Source organism: Pan troglodytes, chromosome 12 (genome assembly GCF_028858775.2).
Source record: "Pan troglodytes isolate AG18354 chromosome 12, NHGRI_mPanTro3-v2.0_pri, whole genome shotgun sequence".
Classification (NCBI taxonomy): domain Eukaryota; kingdom Metazoa; phylum Chordata; class Mammalia; order Primates; family Hominidae; genus Pan; species Pan troglodytes.
Window position 1 is genome coordinate 93,533,100 of NC_072410.2, and position 13,974 is coordinate 93,547,073.

Sequence of the window (13,974 nt, forward strand, 5' to 3'; positions counted from 1 at the left end):
CCATGTCTTGTGCTTCTTTGTACTCCCTCACTGCACCTGCATCAACATCTTGCATGTAGTAGAAAACCTACACGTAGTTTGGGTTTGGCCAGTCATCTTGTTCTGGACACTCACAGGAGAAATTCCTGTCTGGCTCAGTTTCAGGAATAGCTATGCACCCTCTGAGCAATTTGTTTCCTGTCAAGTTGTAGACATTGTGAAACTGACCAGATTCACTTCTCCTTCTGCGGCTAATAGAAATCCCAGGGAGGTGGTTCTGTGGCCAGCAGAGGGACAGACAACAGGATTGCCCCTGCTAAGGGATGCAGGCAGATTCAAGCCCCTCGAGTTTCTCATAAAATAAAAACTCACAGACAGAAAACAAATAAGAATGGAAAAGATGTAGAAATGATTTTTTAATCCGAGGAGTGGTTAAATTAAAACCAAGGCTCCACTTGGCAAGCAAACGGGACTTTGTGATATGCAATTTGTAGCAGCTTACTCCTGGTTTGATTTTATAACTCGACATTCACCACTTCCTTCTCACCCTCTTCTAGGCTATGCTATCCTACTAGATTTTATGTATCTCTGTGAACCACCTTAAATCCTTTTTGGAAGAATTCTGAGCACAAATAAATAGATTCATTAAATTAAATTGTGTTTGAGAAACCATGCTATCTCATGCAGATGGTGGAATTACACAGTCATTGCTGATATTTCTCAGGTGTCTGAGAGCAGGTACCTAGAAAGGAAGGCTTTTTGAGAGAACATATAAATGAAGACAGATGGTTGGCCCACCGGAGAGGACAGGAGGATCCTTAAGAGCATTTGGTCTTTAAATTTACTCTTCGCTGGGTTTAATATGAGCCAAATTTCAGAAAAAGAAATGTCAAGGTACAAATGATATTATTCTAATACTTCATCATTTCTCTAATAACCTTTGAGTTGATCAATAGCTTAAACAGGTGTTCTGTTTTACTGGCCTGTTTTATTTTTCCTGCAGTCTAATTTGCTCTGGGCTGTTTCTGCTATTTCCTGCCCTTTTCCAGAACTTGGCTCAGCAGGCGTAATGAAAGGAAGGGAATAAGTCCATTCCACACTCACATTATTTATATTTATATATATTCATATGATTTCACATTCAGGTTTTCAGACCATTTGTCTAATGCTGATGGGTCTTTGAATTCCCAATGTTGGGAGAAATGTTTTTATCAGGAAAATAAATAACCAAAATAGAAATATGCATTTCCTGATTTGTAAGCCCTACCATTTATTTTATGTGAATCCTAAATGCAGAATGCAGGAAGTTGATTTCCTCCTCCCGGGCAGGCTAAACCCCAGTGGCAGAAAAAAATGGATATTGCATTTCTCTGGGGGACTATGTGAGGTTCACTCAGGGCTTTCAAACCCCACCAACCCTACAGGGGCCTCTGTTGCCTATGGGGCCCGAGTGCAGAAAGGTGGACACTAGACAGAGTTTTGGGGACAGGACTCTGATGAGCATCAGGCCCACAGGGACTGGCGACTGGTCCAGCTGAGCCCTGAGGCTGATGCCTACAACGAAGGACCTTCTTCAAACCCAGCTCAGTCCTGGTCTCCGGGAAGTTAAAGTCATTGTACACTATCTCAAGACACCACAATCATCAATGGATTCCCAGAGAAGAACTGGTGTCATCTTCGAGAACTTCCTGCAAAGTCTAGAAAGTGAGTTAACCAGTAGTTCTGTATTTCACCAGTTACATTCACCTGGAAAATGTAATAAATGCCCCACCCTGGACCTACTGAATGGCATCGCTAAGAGTGGGGCCCAGGGCTCTGCATTTTTAAACCCTATCCTTGGTGATTTGGAGGTGCACTGAAACTTCAGAGCTATTGGCCGTAGGTGTGCTTGCCAATTGTGACTGAAATTCATTCTGAGCCCATGCAGAGAGTTTTCCTCCTGTCTGTGGCCCCAAATAGCGTGATGTCACTTGTCTTTTAGAAAGATGAGTCAGAAAAGGGATGAGAAATGATGGAGGCGGGGGAGAAGAGAAGCGGGTGGGAGAGCACATGAAACCAGGTCAGGAGCCCTCCATGATGGAGGCATAGCCACAGTGTGCCTTTGTGCCAATCTAACTTCCAGGGCATTCCAGAAGCCTGCCCCACTCCCACCTCCTCCCTCCAGGCTCCTGCAGCCTGCTCTTGCTGACTACCACGGCTGCCTCCTATCTCTCTGCACAGTTACACACGGGGCATGAATATTTAAAGACCTCTGCCTCGCCCAGCCACAAACAAGAAAGAACGTTGTGGTTTTGGTTTTCTTTTTGTGTTCCTCCTCTCCGCCACAAGCTCTTCTCTGCTGGAAACTGGGGAGCCACTTACAATATATTCTGATGTTATTTTTATTTTTATTTTTCTGAGCTCCAGTTCAAATAATTAAAGTTGCCACCGGGGAGGGAAGGCTTGCAGTGGCTTTCATGTGCTCACTTGCTGTCAGACCTGCTCGAATCCGCCTCGGCTTTGAGACACCCGCGGATGTGTCTTGCATTGCAGCCGCTGGTAATAAAGAGCACGGCAGAGTGGCGGCTGACACCACCCCAGCCCCCTGCCTTTCACACACCCCAGCAGCCTGAATGTCTCAACAAGCCCCGTGTGGTTTGAAATTCTATTTTATTTGAATAGCCTGCCTGTGACTAGAATAATTTAAACTACGTTCTCAGGCCTTCTGGGCCTGCAAGGAGAAAAAGTGGACTTTCCTCATTTTCTTTCCCCTCCAAGGCATAGAAGCAGTTTTTCTTGTGTGAGCTACAGAAGTGCAATTTGATCCAAAAATGAGATGGGATCCCCCCAATTTGTGGTGGTCAGTTCCTCAATGCTGGTTTTCCTACCTGGCCAGAGCTGCAGTTGCCTCTCCCCTCTTCTCACACATACATATGTACACGCAAACACACACACACATACACACATGCGTGCACACACCCTCTGGGATCTTGGGACACAGCCGAACCTTTCCACCCCTGACGTCACCTCTAGCAATAAAAGGAATCAGGTTGGATTAGCTGTGGGGAGCTGCTGTCATCTAGGCAGAAGGTGACCAGCGGGCCCCTTCCAGGTCTACGTGGGCCTGGAGAAAAGGGGACCCATCCTTTGTGTCATTATAACCAGCAAATGTAGCCCAGAGGGATGTGAGAAGACGCCATGGCCCCTGGAGTTGACCTTGGCCATCCGTCCCTGAAGCCCTTCTCAAAGGAAGGCACCCGAAGGCAGGGAATTTTTCTGTAAATTGCTCTCTGATTGATTTTGTAAGACTTTTCAGGGTGCTGGTGATCATCCCGGGAAACAGGCTTATCCTTCCCTCCAGCCTCTCAGTGTGACGCAGAAGCAGGGAAGCCGAGAGGCAGGCTATGTTGATTGGGCTTATTGAAGCTTGCCCCCGACCTCGGCAGCAGGCAAATAAGACTCTGAAGATGGGAAAAAGAGAGGAACTTTTCTGACTGCTGTGTTTTTAAAGTTTGTTAAACTCAGTGACAAAATCTTCTGTGGAAAGTCAAGAAAAGGAGGATAAGAGTAAGAAAACTTAGTATCAGATGGCATGAGATCGAGGAAAAACAAAAGCAGAAGGGGACCTTCCTTTATCAGCCCCCACCAAACTCGCGACAGGAGCCAAAGAAGATGAGCATAACTATTGAATTCAACTCGTTTTCCAGAGCAGATCCTATGCATCACGGGCTCCCCATCCAGATCATGAAATTCACCTCAAGACCCACAGCTAATAAACACAAGACCAAACCTAGATCTTATGATTCTGAGTTTCATGCTCTTCCTGTCACACTGCCCTGCTGGAGACAGATGGAACCTTCTCAACTTGGGGAGAGTTGATGAGAGCTTCAAAAGCATCAGAACTGGCATTACTGTCACCTAACTCAGAGCCCCACCACCTCGTCTCTGCAGGCAGATAAAGAATCCCACCCCATTGTGTAAACAAAGAGTTCTCCTCTTCGTCTCTCCACAGGCTGGAAGTAGTCACTGGGTCTAACTCCTGAGCCACCAAGGGGACACTGCCACTCACCTACAGGACTCAAATGGAGTTTGTCCATTGGGTGGGCCTCATTCTCGGCCGCATGTGATCCAACTTACTTTAGCAAATCAGGAAGGAGAAGCCATTCCAGGAGGCCTCATGGGCTTGATTGCAAATAAAGTTGTTATTTCCTGGAGCCAGTTTACCTTCTGCATAGAACAGATGACCATCTAGGGAGAAGAATGTTGCACGCTTCCCCTCTCTGGGCTGACTGGTAGAAGAACAAGCAAGCCCCTCTCAGAGCCCACCTGGGACCAGCCTCTCTGCCCGTGCATGGCCAAGCAATGCTACACTTTGTGGTGTTTGTAAAACCCTTCTTGTAAATAGTTGGGGACCAGTACCAAGCTAGAGGGATTCCAGGGTAATGTTTTCTCTACCTCCCTCACTAAGCCCAAGTCCCTTTGATCAGGTATTTGGGGACCAAGATACTCATCAGGCAGAGTTCCTGTGGATGTCCAACCCCCATCTCATCTGATGCTGTGACATCTCTGCAGTGACAGAATGTGCCTGAATTGGGAGAAAGCAAGTCCAGCTCTAGGAGTCAGTGCTTGCCTAAATTAAGAGCAGATCCAGCTAGTCTGGCTGGGGATTGTTTTCACACATGCTGTTCTCTGCACACTCCTCTTCCTGCTTTGGAGACCACGGTCAGGACCCCAAGCTAGCATATGATCCCTCTAAGTTGTCCACTCTCTGCCCAGGAGGACATAATGTTGGGCCTATCAGAAAGCACAGGGCTCCTCTGGCTCCCACAGGGTAATGCTGATACCTAGAGCAAGTCGGAGCAGGGTGGTGGCTCCAGGTAGAGCTGCCTCCCTCCTGCCCCACAGCCCAACAGCCACGCCATCTCCTGTGACCAGAAGAATCCAGCTGGCCATGTGGGGCCAGTGCAAAAGGAGCATCACCAAGGCAACGTGGTGCAGTGGGAAGGACAGGGCTTGAAGTCCCTTAGCCCTTGGAGGAAGCCCCCTACTTTCTAGCCTGGAGACCTTGAGTATAGCCACCCACTGTTCTCAGCTTCAGTATCCTCTCCAGGGCTGTCAGGAGAAATGAGTGAGAGGAGATATGAAACATGCCCAGCCTGAATCTAGACACAATTAGGTGCTTAAAAATGGAAGCTGTGGTTTCTGCTACTCTGTTGTAGCCATTACTATTATTATCTTCTTATCTGACTTTAGTGATGATTCTGAGACCTGCCTTCTCCAAGGAGCCTGAATCTGGAGGGTTTGGCCTCTGCCCTGCCCTGGGTAGCCTGGCAATATGGCAACACCCCTCTCCCAACTATTGCCAGTGGAGAGGGGTGTTGCCCAGCTCAGTGGCTGGAGTCAGAGGAAGTTTATGCTTTAAAAGCAGCAAAGGGGGCCCTGCCACCCCGTCCACCATCTCCACCAGCTCCTCTCCCCAGCCAGCATGGGCATGGGAGCTCCCTCCTCCAATCTGCCAAAAGTCCCTTTGCTCCACTGCCTCATCAGCAGACACCTACACAGAACAATAACCCCATACCTTGATATAGTCCCAACATGTTTACAGAGGGGCCTTCCCCCACATTGCCCCCATCCCCCAGAGAAGATGATATTGTCACCTTTTTACAAATGAGAGAAGGCTCAGGAAAGGAACCTAGACCACACACAGCTGGCCAGCAAGGCCCACAGTGTCCTCCAGATGCAAGAGCATCTCCACTTTCCCCAGGGGAGCTCCTGGGAGTGGGACAGCTGCCGTCCACAAGGTCACTCAAGGCAGGGAGGAAGTCTGGTGACACGGCCCAGAGCAGAACATCATAAGCCTGACTTTTCTTTTACAAACCCCTTTGTTTAACTTAAATGTCAATTCTGTATTTTATTCCTTAACATATCTATTTGTTTGGACACAAAAACATGCCTCATTATTTACTATTGAGTGGCTAACACTCCAGGAAGCTACACCCTGTTTGCCCTTTGGCTTTGGGTACCCCTAGGAAGAGCTGAGCAGCATATGTGCCCTCACTCTAAGAAGCCCAGAGGAAGAGCTCCCACCCTCACTGCCTTTCTTGGAAGCCCCAAGGCCTCCCCACCTTTATGATCTCACTCTATCCCCTAGGTCACAATTAGGCTCATAGATGGTGCATTTTGAAGAGCACCTGCTCTGCCTTGGTTGGCGCTGAAGTCACCTTCAACTATGGTTGCCCCTCATCTACCCCATGAGTCACCCTCACCCTGGTGCTGAAACCTCAGGAGGGCTGAGCCCTGGCAGCTGCTAACACTGCTGGTGATGGAGACAGTAACCTCAGAAAGCCTTTAGCTGGGGTCTAGGCATCCGCAACTTTGTGTTAGAGGGCAAGGGCCTCTAATACAACGGAGGAAGCTGCAGTGGTTCTCGAGGCATTTTCCAAATGGCTTTTTCCAAAGGCTCTCTACATGAGTAAGAGATTTGGGCCCCACTTCCAGTCTCTAATGACAACCATCCGGACACCTGTAATAACATCACTGTAATGAGAATCCCCTGTGTGTCAAAGCTTACAGAGTCTCTCCACCTCCCACGGCTACCCTGTGAGTGGATAAAATCTTCCCTGTTCTGATGAGCCCCTGAGCCATGGCAACAAGGCATTTGACTGGCTGGATGCACACACGGACCCCGAGCAGGAGGGATGAGCGAGGGAGGGGCACTGAGGGTCCACAGTCAGGTGGTGAACCAGCAAGTATTGATTTCAAACCTGCCGTGTGGCCAGCCATGCGGGGAGACAGCCCACAGGAATCTGGGATCTCTTTGGGGTGTTTATTCTACAGAAAAGTTAAGAACACTTACATTCAGTGTGAAAACTTCTGGTCTTCAGGTCACTTACAAATCACTTGGCTGTATTATGCTGAAAAGCAAGCCATTATTCTTAATGAGAGCCTTCAAACACCCTAGCTCTTTGCACCCTAGTAGAAAGAAGCCTTCACTTAGTCCAGTGCTGGAGGAAGGGACCCTTAGTATCGGTAAAGCCAACTAAGGATGTAGTTTTCAAATATTGATTCCCTAGTATAAGGCTGGCACTATGCTAAGTATTTCACCTACATTATCTTGTTATAAAAAATTATTACCCCCATTTATTGATACAGAAACTGGAGCTTAAAGAGTTTAAGTGACTGCCCAAAGTCACCCTGCTAGAGGCAGAGTCATGATTCAAACCAGGTCTGCCCAACTCCCCAACCAAATCTATAAATACTGGATTTGACTTAGATGGCCTGAGTTTAGATCCCAGCTCTGCCCCACTGAGGAGCCATATGACCTCAAGCAAGTGACTTCCTTTAATTTGAGAAAACAACAACAACAAAAAACCTGTTTTAGTTGCTGCATGAGGTTGTTACCAGGATCAGAGGAAAATGTGAAAAGCCTTTGTCTTCTCTGCAAAGCTTGATGAATGGCAGCAATTATTATTATTATGATCCCTCATCTTACGTTACTCAGGCATGAGGAAGTTGCTGCTGCATAAATTCAGCCACTGCTTGTGTTCTGATTTCTCCTCTCAGTCAATCAGCAACACGTGGGCAGGTCGGGAGCATTATTTCACACAGTGTCCACATTAGCACCAGCAGGACATGCCCAATAAACCCACTTCGTTGATAATTAATTAATTAATTGTGCAGCCCCACCCCCACCCCCCACGGTTGCAAGCATAACCCTCGTCCAGGATGAGAGTGAACAAGAAGACTCCTCAATGAGTCTCGAGGACCCAACAAATGACACCTTCCTGAGCTTTCTGAGCCAAAGTCATTCTTACCCCAGCACCTAGAGCTAGGAAGCCACTGGAGCCCAGCATTCTATCACTACTGCCTGTTAAGTGGTCGACTCTGCCAGAGCACTTGCTAATGCCTGCAGTAATCAACAGCAATTGTAACTGCAGTCAGACATAATTAATGTAATACCTTTGAGCCATTCACAACTAATACCTCTCCCATTGCATGATGAAGCTGAGGTCTAGGAAGAATCACTGTCTCAGCCCCTGGGTGTGAATAGGATCTTCCTTGGCACTTGGCACAGACTTGGTTCCCATTCAAAAGCTGTACGTTAATCACAGACCTCTCTGGCTCCCACTAGTGGTCATTGCAACACATTCATGTCACCCATATATGGGGGAACACCCCATTGAGAGCACATACTCTCTCCAGCTGTCAGGGAAAAATACTCCCCAGAGGGCTCTGGGCCCCCTGCAGATGCTCCTGTGCCCCACGTCTACTTTTTCCAGTGGTGTCCGTGAAGGCTGCGGGAGTTTCATTGCCTAGAATCATCCTGTTCCCCAGCAGTCAGATTACAAAGCTACTCCTCAGTGTCATCTCCATCATACACAGAGAAACTGAGACACAGAGGAGGCCATTTGCCCAGGATCACACCATGACAGTGTGACTGAAGAAAATACCATCTTTTTCTTCCCATAAGCCTGGAAAGATAATTCTCTAGGGAACCCAGAAGATTAAAAAACAGCAACAAAAAAAAAACTAGACAGAAACTTTAACACAGCATTTTCACCCTGTCGTATTCTGTTTTTTGTGAACTGTTTATCTCTAACAAAGTGTCCCCTGCCTGCTCTTTCCCATGCAGGAGAAAGGAACTAACATTTATCAAATGCCTTCGCTAAGCTGGGCACTGGTCTCATATAATCTTATTAAAGCCCCATAATAAATATCTAAGCAGGGTACTGTTGACCCCACTTGACGGAAGAAGATGCTGAAGCTCTGAGATATTACATGATACATAAAAAATAGACCATTCTTTCTGATACCAAAGCTTGCGTTCCGTTCACAGCACGGTCCCACCGCATTCCACAGAAGCTCCCACCTTCCCTTGATCTCCCTCACAAAGCCTAGAGTACAGGCACAATAACTTGATTCTCCCTGAAGTGGGTAAAAACATAGTACTAGCTTTTACTGTTTTCCAACATCAGAATCCTCTCTCACCACCTTTTTAATATAGCATTTATTGCTTTCTCTGATTATAAAAGAACTTTATGTTCATTGTAGAACGTTAGGAAAATGCAGGAAAGTATGAAGAAGAAAATTGAAATTGCCCAAAATCTTACCCCCCAAAGATATTGGTACATTTCCTTCCAGACAGATAGATTTAGATTTGAGCTTTGCTATAGAGAAAGGGTTTATATAATATAAATATAAACATCCTGTGTCTTATTTCTTATTTAACATTACATTTTCCCATATCAATATTAGTCTTCATAAACATGCTTTTAAAAGCTGCACACTCTAATTTCATTGTTTTTGTTCTAGTTATCAAAAGTCAGATATTCATTGTAAAAAAAAAATTGGAAAAGAAAGAAAAGACCACAGAAGAAAAAAAAAAACCTTGTAACTTTATAACCTCACCAGCCAGAGATCTCAAGGTGATTATTTTTGTATGTGGCCTTCATGTTTTTAGAAAGAGGGCATATGAATGTCCACTGGGGTTCCCTGGCTTCTACATAATCCCTCAGAAAGGAGACATTAAGTGGTATTTTCAGGAAGGATCGTGATCTTTTAAGTATCCTGCAAGACCAGGAATCCAGCATTTCTTAAGCCTCCATAATTGCAAGCATTTGCCAGAAACATGTTTTATTTCCTTGTTATCAAAAATCTGCATCTGGCCAGCTTCTTGCTGTGCTGGGTTGATTTGTCATTAGGCTATTTATAGCTAGAGAGTTGGTGTTTCATTTTTCCAGGTGAACTAGAAGATGGTGAACAAAAACACTGGATTTTGCAGTGAGTCAGTATTCTCAGCTGAAGTTAAGAAGATACCACATTGAAACCAGGGAAGTCAAAATTACCGGTTCACACTGAGAATTACAACCCTCTGGCACCCTATATTGAGGGAGAGCCTTAATCCCCATACAGAGATGTTCCTGATGACAATTCCAATCCCAGTCATTCAACAGAGACTGGATGGGGAATACCCAGGGAGTACCCCCACCATGCAAGCTCATCTTTGAGCATCTCTGTTAAAAATGTGTTTCCTTCTCTTGAAGTGAAATACACACTACAGCATCTAGCCTTGGTTTTGTCTCTACTATTGGAATTCATGCAGGTCTTCAGAAATTTGAAGAAAGATAGCACCTCCCCCCTCAGAGCATTTCCTACATTTAGGGGTGTTGCATGCAGAATAGATATTATTTGATGTCACTGAGTCTCTTTTGAACGCTGCAGGCTTTTGAACACACAGTATTTTCTGTGGGTTGAAGGGATTGTCCTGAAGCTGCCACGAGGTATGCATAGCAAACATGGGGCATATTCAAGACACAAAATTGCAATAATTACCTCTGGAGGAGGAATGGGCCATGAGAGAAATAATAGCATTAGGCCTAGCCACAATGCCGTTCCGGCTTTACATACAGGACTTTAATTAATAAAATGACAAACACTGGTACCACATAATTGGAAAGTCTATCAGTCCCTTCCGAGAGGCAGGAAAAAATGGCCCTTGTGAAAGCGCTGGCTGGAACCAGAAGATATAATTGCTGGTGGCGTACTCCTGGTGTTGTCTCTACTCACTTGTCTCATTTGCTGTCTGCATATAAAAGAGTTTATTAGTCAAACACTGCCATTTATAACCTATATCTACTAGGATGTGTCTAGAAGGATCAAAATTTTATTGTTACTGGCATCAGCAAGTGTTATTTCCCATAAATATAATTTAGAACTTGTGTCAGATTTCCCATATTTGTGTGAATACACACACAAACACACACACACACACACACACGACTGTTAATTGTCTGGTAAGGACAGTGGTTGTAAATGCATTAAAATTCACTAGCTCCCTAATTTCTCCAGCACGAAAGTATTTCTAGGATAAGATCTTGTTAAAATATAAATTCTGATTCAGAAGAGCTGGGGCAGGCCCTGAGACCCTGAATTTCTAATAAGCTCCCAGGTAGCGCCCGCATTGCTGATCCAAAGACCACGCACTGGGCAACAAAGATCTGGAAAATCTTTGCAATATGCCCCCAAAGCTTTAAGGAGTACCATAATATATTACATGGGCATTGCACTCCATGTATGGTAGAAAGAACACAGAGCATAGTGTGGACTCCAGGTCTGCAGCCTGTGGGCTTAGTGCCCAGGGGTGACTGACTTAACGTCTCTAAGCCTTCAATTCTGCATCTGAAAAATGGGTGGAATAATATCTACACGAAGGGATGTTGTCAGTATACAGTGAGATAAGCCTACGTGCAAGCGCCTAGTTCAGCTTCCTGGCATTCAGTAAAGAGTCAATTAACAAATGACTTCATATCCAGTAGGCCAGGGGTCCCCAACCCCCAGGCCACCGACCAGTACTGCTCTGTGGCCTATTAGGAACCAGGCCACACAGCAGGAGGTGAGTGGCAGGCAAGTGAGCAAAACTTCATCTGTATTTACACCCACTCCCCATCCCTCACATTACTGCCTGAGCTCTGCCTCCTGTCAGATCAGCAGTGGCACTAGATTCTCATAGAAGTGCGAGCCCTATTGTGAACTGCGCATGCGAGGGATCGAGGTTGTGTGCTCCTTATGAGAATCTAATGCCTGATGATCTGTCGCTGTCTCCCATCACCCCTAGATGGGACTGTCTAGCTGCAGGAAATAAACTCAAGGCTCCCACTGATCTGACATTATGGTGAGTGGTATAATTATTCCATTATATATTACAATGTAATAATAATAGAAATAAAGTGCACGATATATGTAATGTGCTTGAATCATCCTGAAACTACCCCCCAACCCCCAGCCCCTGGTCTGTGGAAAAGTTGTCTTCCACGAAACTGGTCTCTGGTGTTAGAAAGGTTGAGGACCTCTGCTGTAGGCCACCCAGATAGAAATAGGTCTTAAGATGGAATTCTAAGGGTGTTTTTGGACCAGAACCTTGACTGCCAAGATCAAGCTGGGTATACTTGGCATGGGTATTTACATAAAATGATATCAAGGGACCTCTTTAACCAAGGACTGTGTAAGGGAAATGAAGGTCTTTGAGAGGGACTTGAGCCTGCAGTCTGCTCTAGGAACCACATACAGTGAGTGCTGTCTAATGTTAGACACATGTAATCAACAAGGAATACTCAGTAAGAACTGATACCAGGCCTCCAGGTCTTCTAATTAAGAAATTGGTAAAAAACCTCTGCAGGTCCAAGAGGGTAGTTCTAGCCCCGTATACATCCTCGGGTCATTCCTGCTCACCGGGTCTCTCTCGCTGTCACTCTCTCTCTCTCTCTTTTTCTCTCTCTCAGTTATTCTGTCTTTTTCTAGAGGCGATGTAACAGCCCCAAGAAGGCCCTTAGCTGACGGCAGCAGACTCCCTGCTGCAGGAAAATCGCCCCCTCTACACCTTGGTGATGGTGGGCACATTTTAAGCCATTTGTAAGTTATTAAGAATTGCCTCTTACTCAAAGTCCAAGATGAAAATGGACCCCTCACTGAGAGGGTCAGGCACTTCCTGCACTAAGTAACCCAGCTCCCCAGAGGTCTCCACCCAGGCTGCACTTTAGAAACACGTGGAGAAATTTTAAAATCTGCCGATGCCCAGGACCTACCCACATCTACTTAAATCAGAGTCTCTGGAGTGGTGCCCAGACATTAGTCGTCTGGAAAGCTGATTCTAATTTGCACCCCAGGTTGAAAACCACTGGTTTCACCATGTCATTCACAATATCACAGGAGCTCTACTTCCACATTCTTCATCTCATACTTCATAATCCCCTTTTGAGGCAGGCAGGGACGGGGTGGTGGTTATTATCACAAGTTTGTCTATAACAAAATACAGGTTCAGAGGAGGTAAGTGGTTGGCTTAAGGTCACCCAGTTAATACACATTGGCCTTGAAGCACAGACTCCAAATTATGCCATAGTCAGCAGACAAGAAAAGAGGATGGTTTGACAAGCCACTGAAGAATGAATGTTGATGCAAAGGGCAGGTGGTTCCAGTGCATTCTGGAAAGGTCACGGGATGAGTCACAGGAGCACAGGGACAGGGATTTGGCATCAGGCCAGAGATTCTGCATTTCTTTTTTCTTTTTCTTTTTTTTTTTTTTTTAGACACAGTCTTGCTCTATTGCCCAGGCTGGAGTGCAGTGGCACCATCTCAGCTCACTGCAACCTCCGCCTCCCAGGTTCAAGTGATTTCTTGCCTCAGCCTCCTGAGTAGCTGGGACTACAGGCACCTGCCACCACACCTGGCTAATTTTTGTATTTTTAGTAGAGACGGGGTTTCACCATATTGACCAGGATGGTCTAGAACTCCTGACCTTGTGATCTGCCCACCTCAGCCTCCCAAAGTGCTGGGATTACAGGCACAAGCCACCGCGCCCGGCCAGATTCTGCATTTCTAACAAGGTCCCAGGTAACACTGACGCTACCAGTCTGAGGACCACACTCTAAGCAGGAAACCACTGACTGGCTCTTAGAGGCACAATGTGGAAGAAACTACGATTATAACTACAGGTGAGAAGTAGGCCAAGGGAAAGACATAGGCTCTGGACTGCTTGTATCTTTTTTTTCCTAGATTCAGGGGATACACATGCATGTTTGTTACGTTATGCAATAGCATAATGCTGGGGTTTGGGCATCTATTGCACCCATCACCCAAATAGTGAGTTTACTACCCAGTAGGTAGTTTTTCGTCCTTTTCCCCCTTCTCTCCCACCTTTTAGAGTCCCCAGTATCTATTGTTTTCTTCTTTAAGTCCATGTGGACTCATTGTTTAGCCCCCACTCATAAGTGAGCACATACAGTATTTGATTTTCTGTTTCTACATAAACTCACTTAAGATAATGGCCTCCAGCTGCATCCACATTGCTGCAAAGGACATGACTTCTTTCTTTTTTATGGCTCTGTAGTATTCCATGGTATATATGTACCACATTTTCTTTATCCGATGCACCATTGAGGGACATGTAGGTTGATTCTATGACTTTGCTATTGTGAATAGTGCTGCGGTAAACATGTGACTGCAGGTGTCTTTATGGTAAAA

At 45.8% G+C, this 13,974-nt stretch overlaps 1 protein-coding gene across 1 annotated transcript in view; it reads left to right on the forward strand.

Moving 5' to 3' along the window:
- The window catches only part of ALK (ALK receptor tyrosine kinase), a 736,910-nt gene that overhangs the window by 612,242 nt on the left and 110,694 nt on the right, over positions 1–13,974 (forward strand). The gene's annotated exons all lie outside the window — the stretch shown is intronic.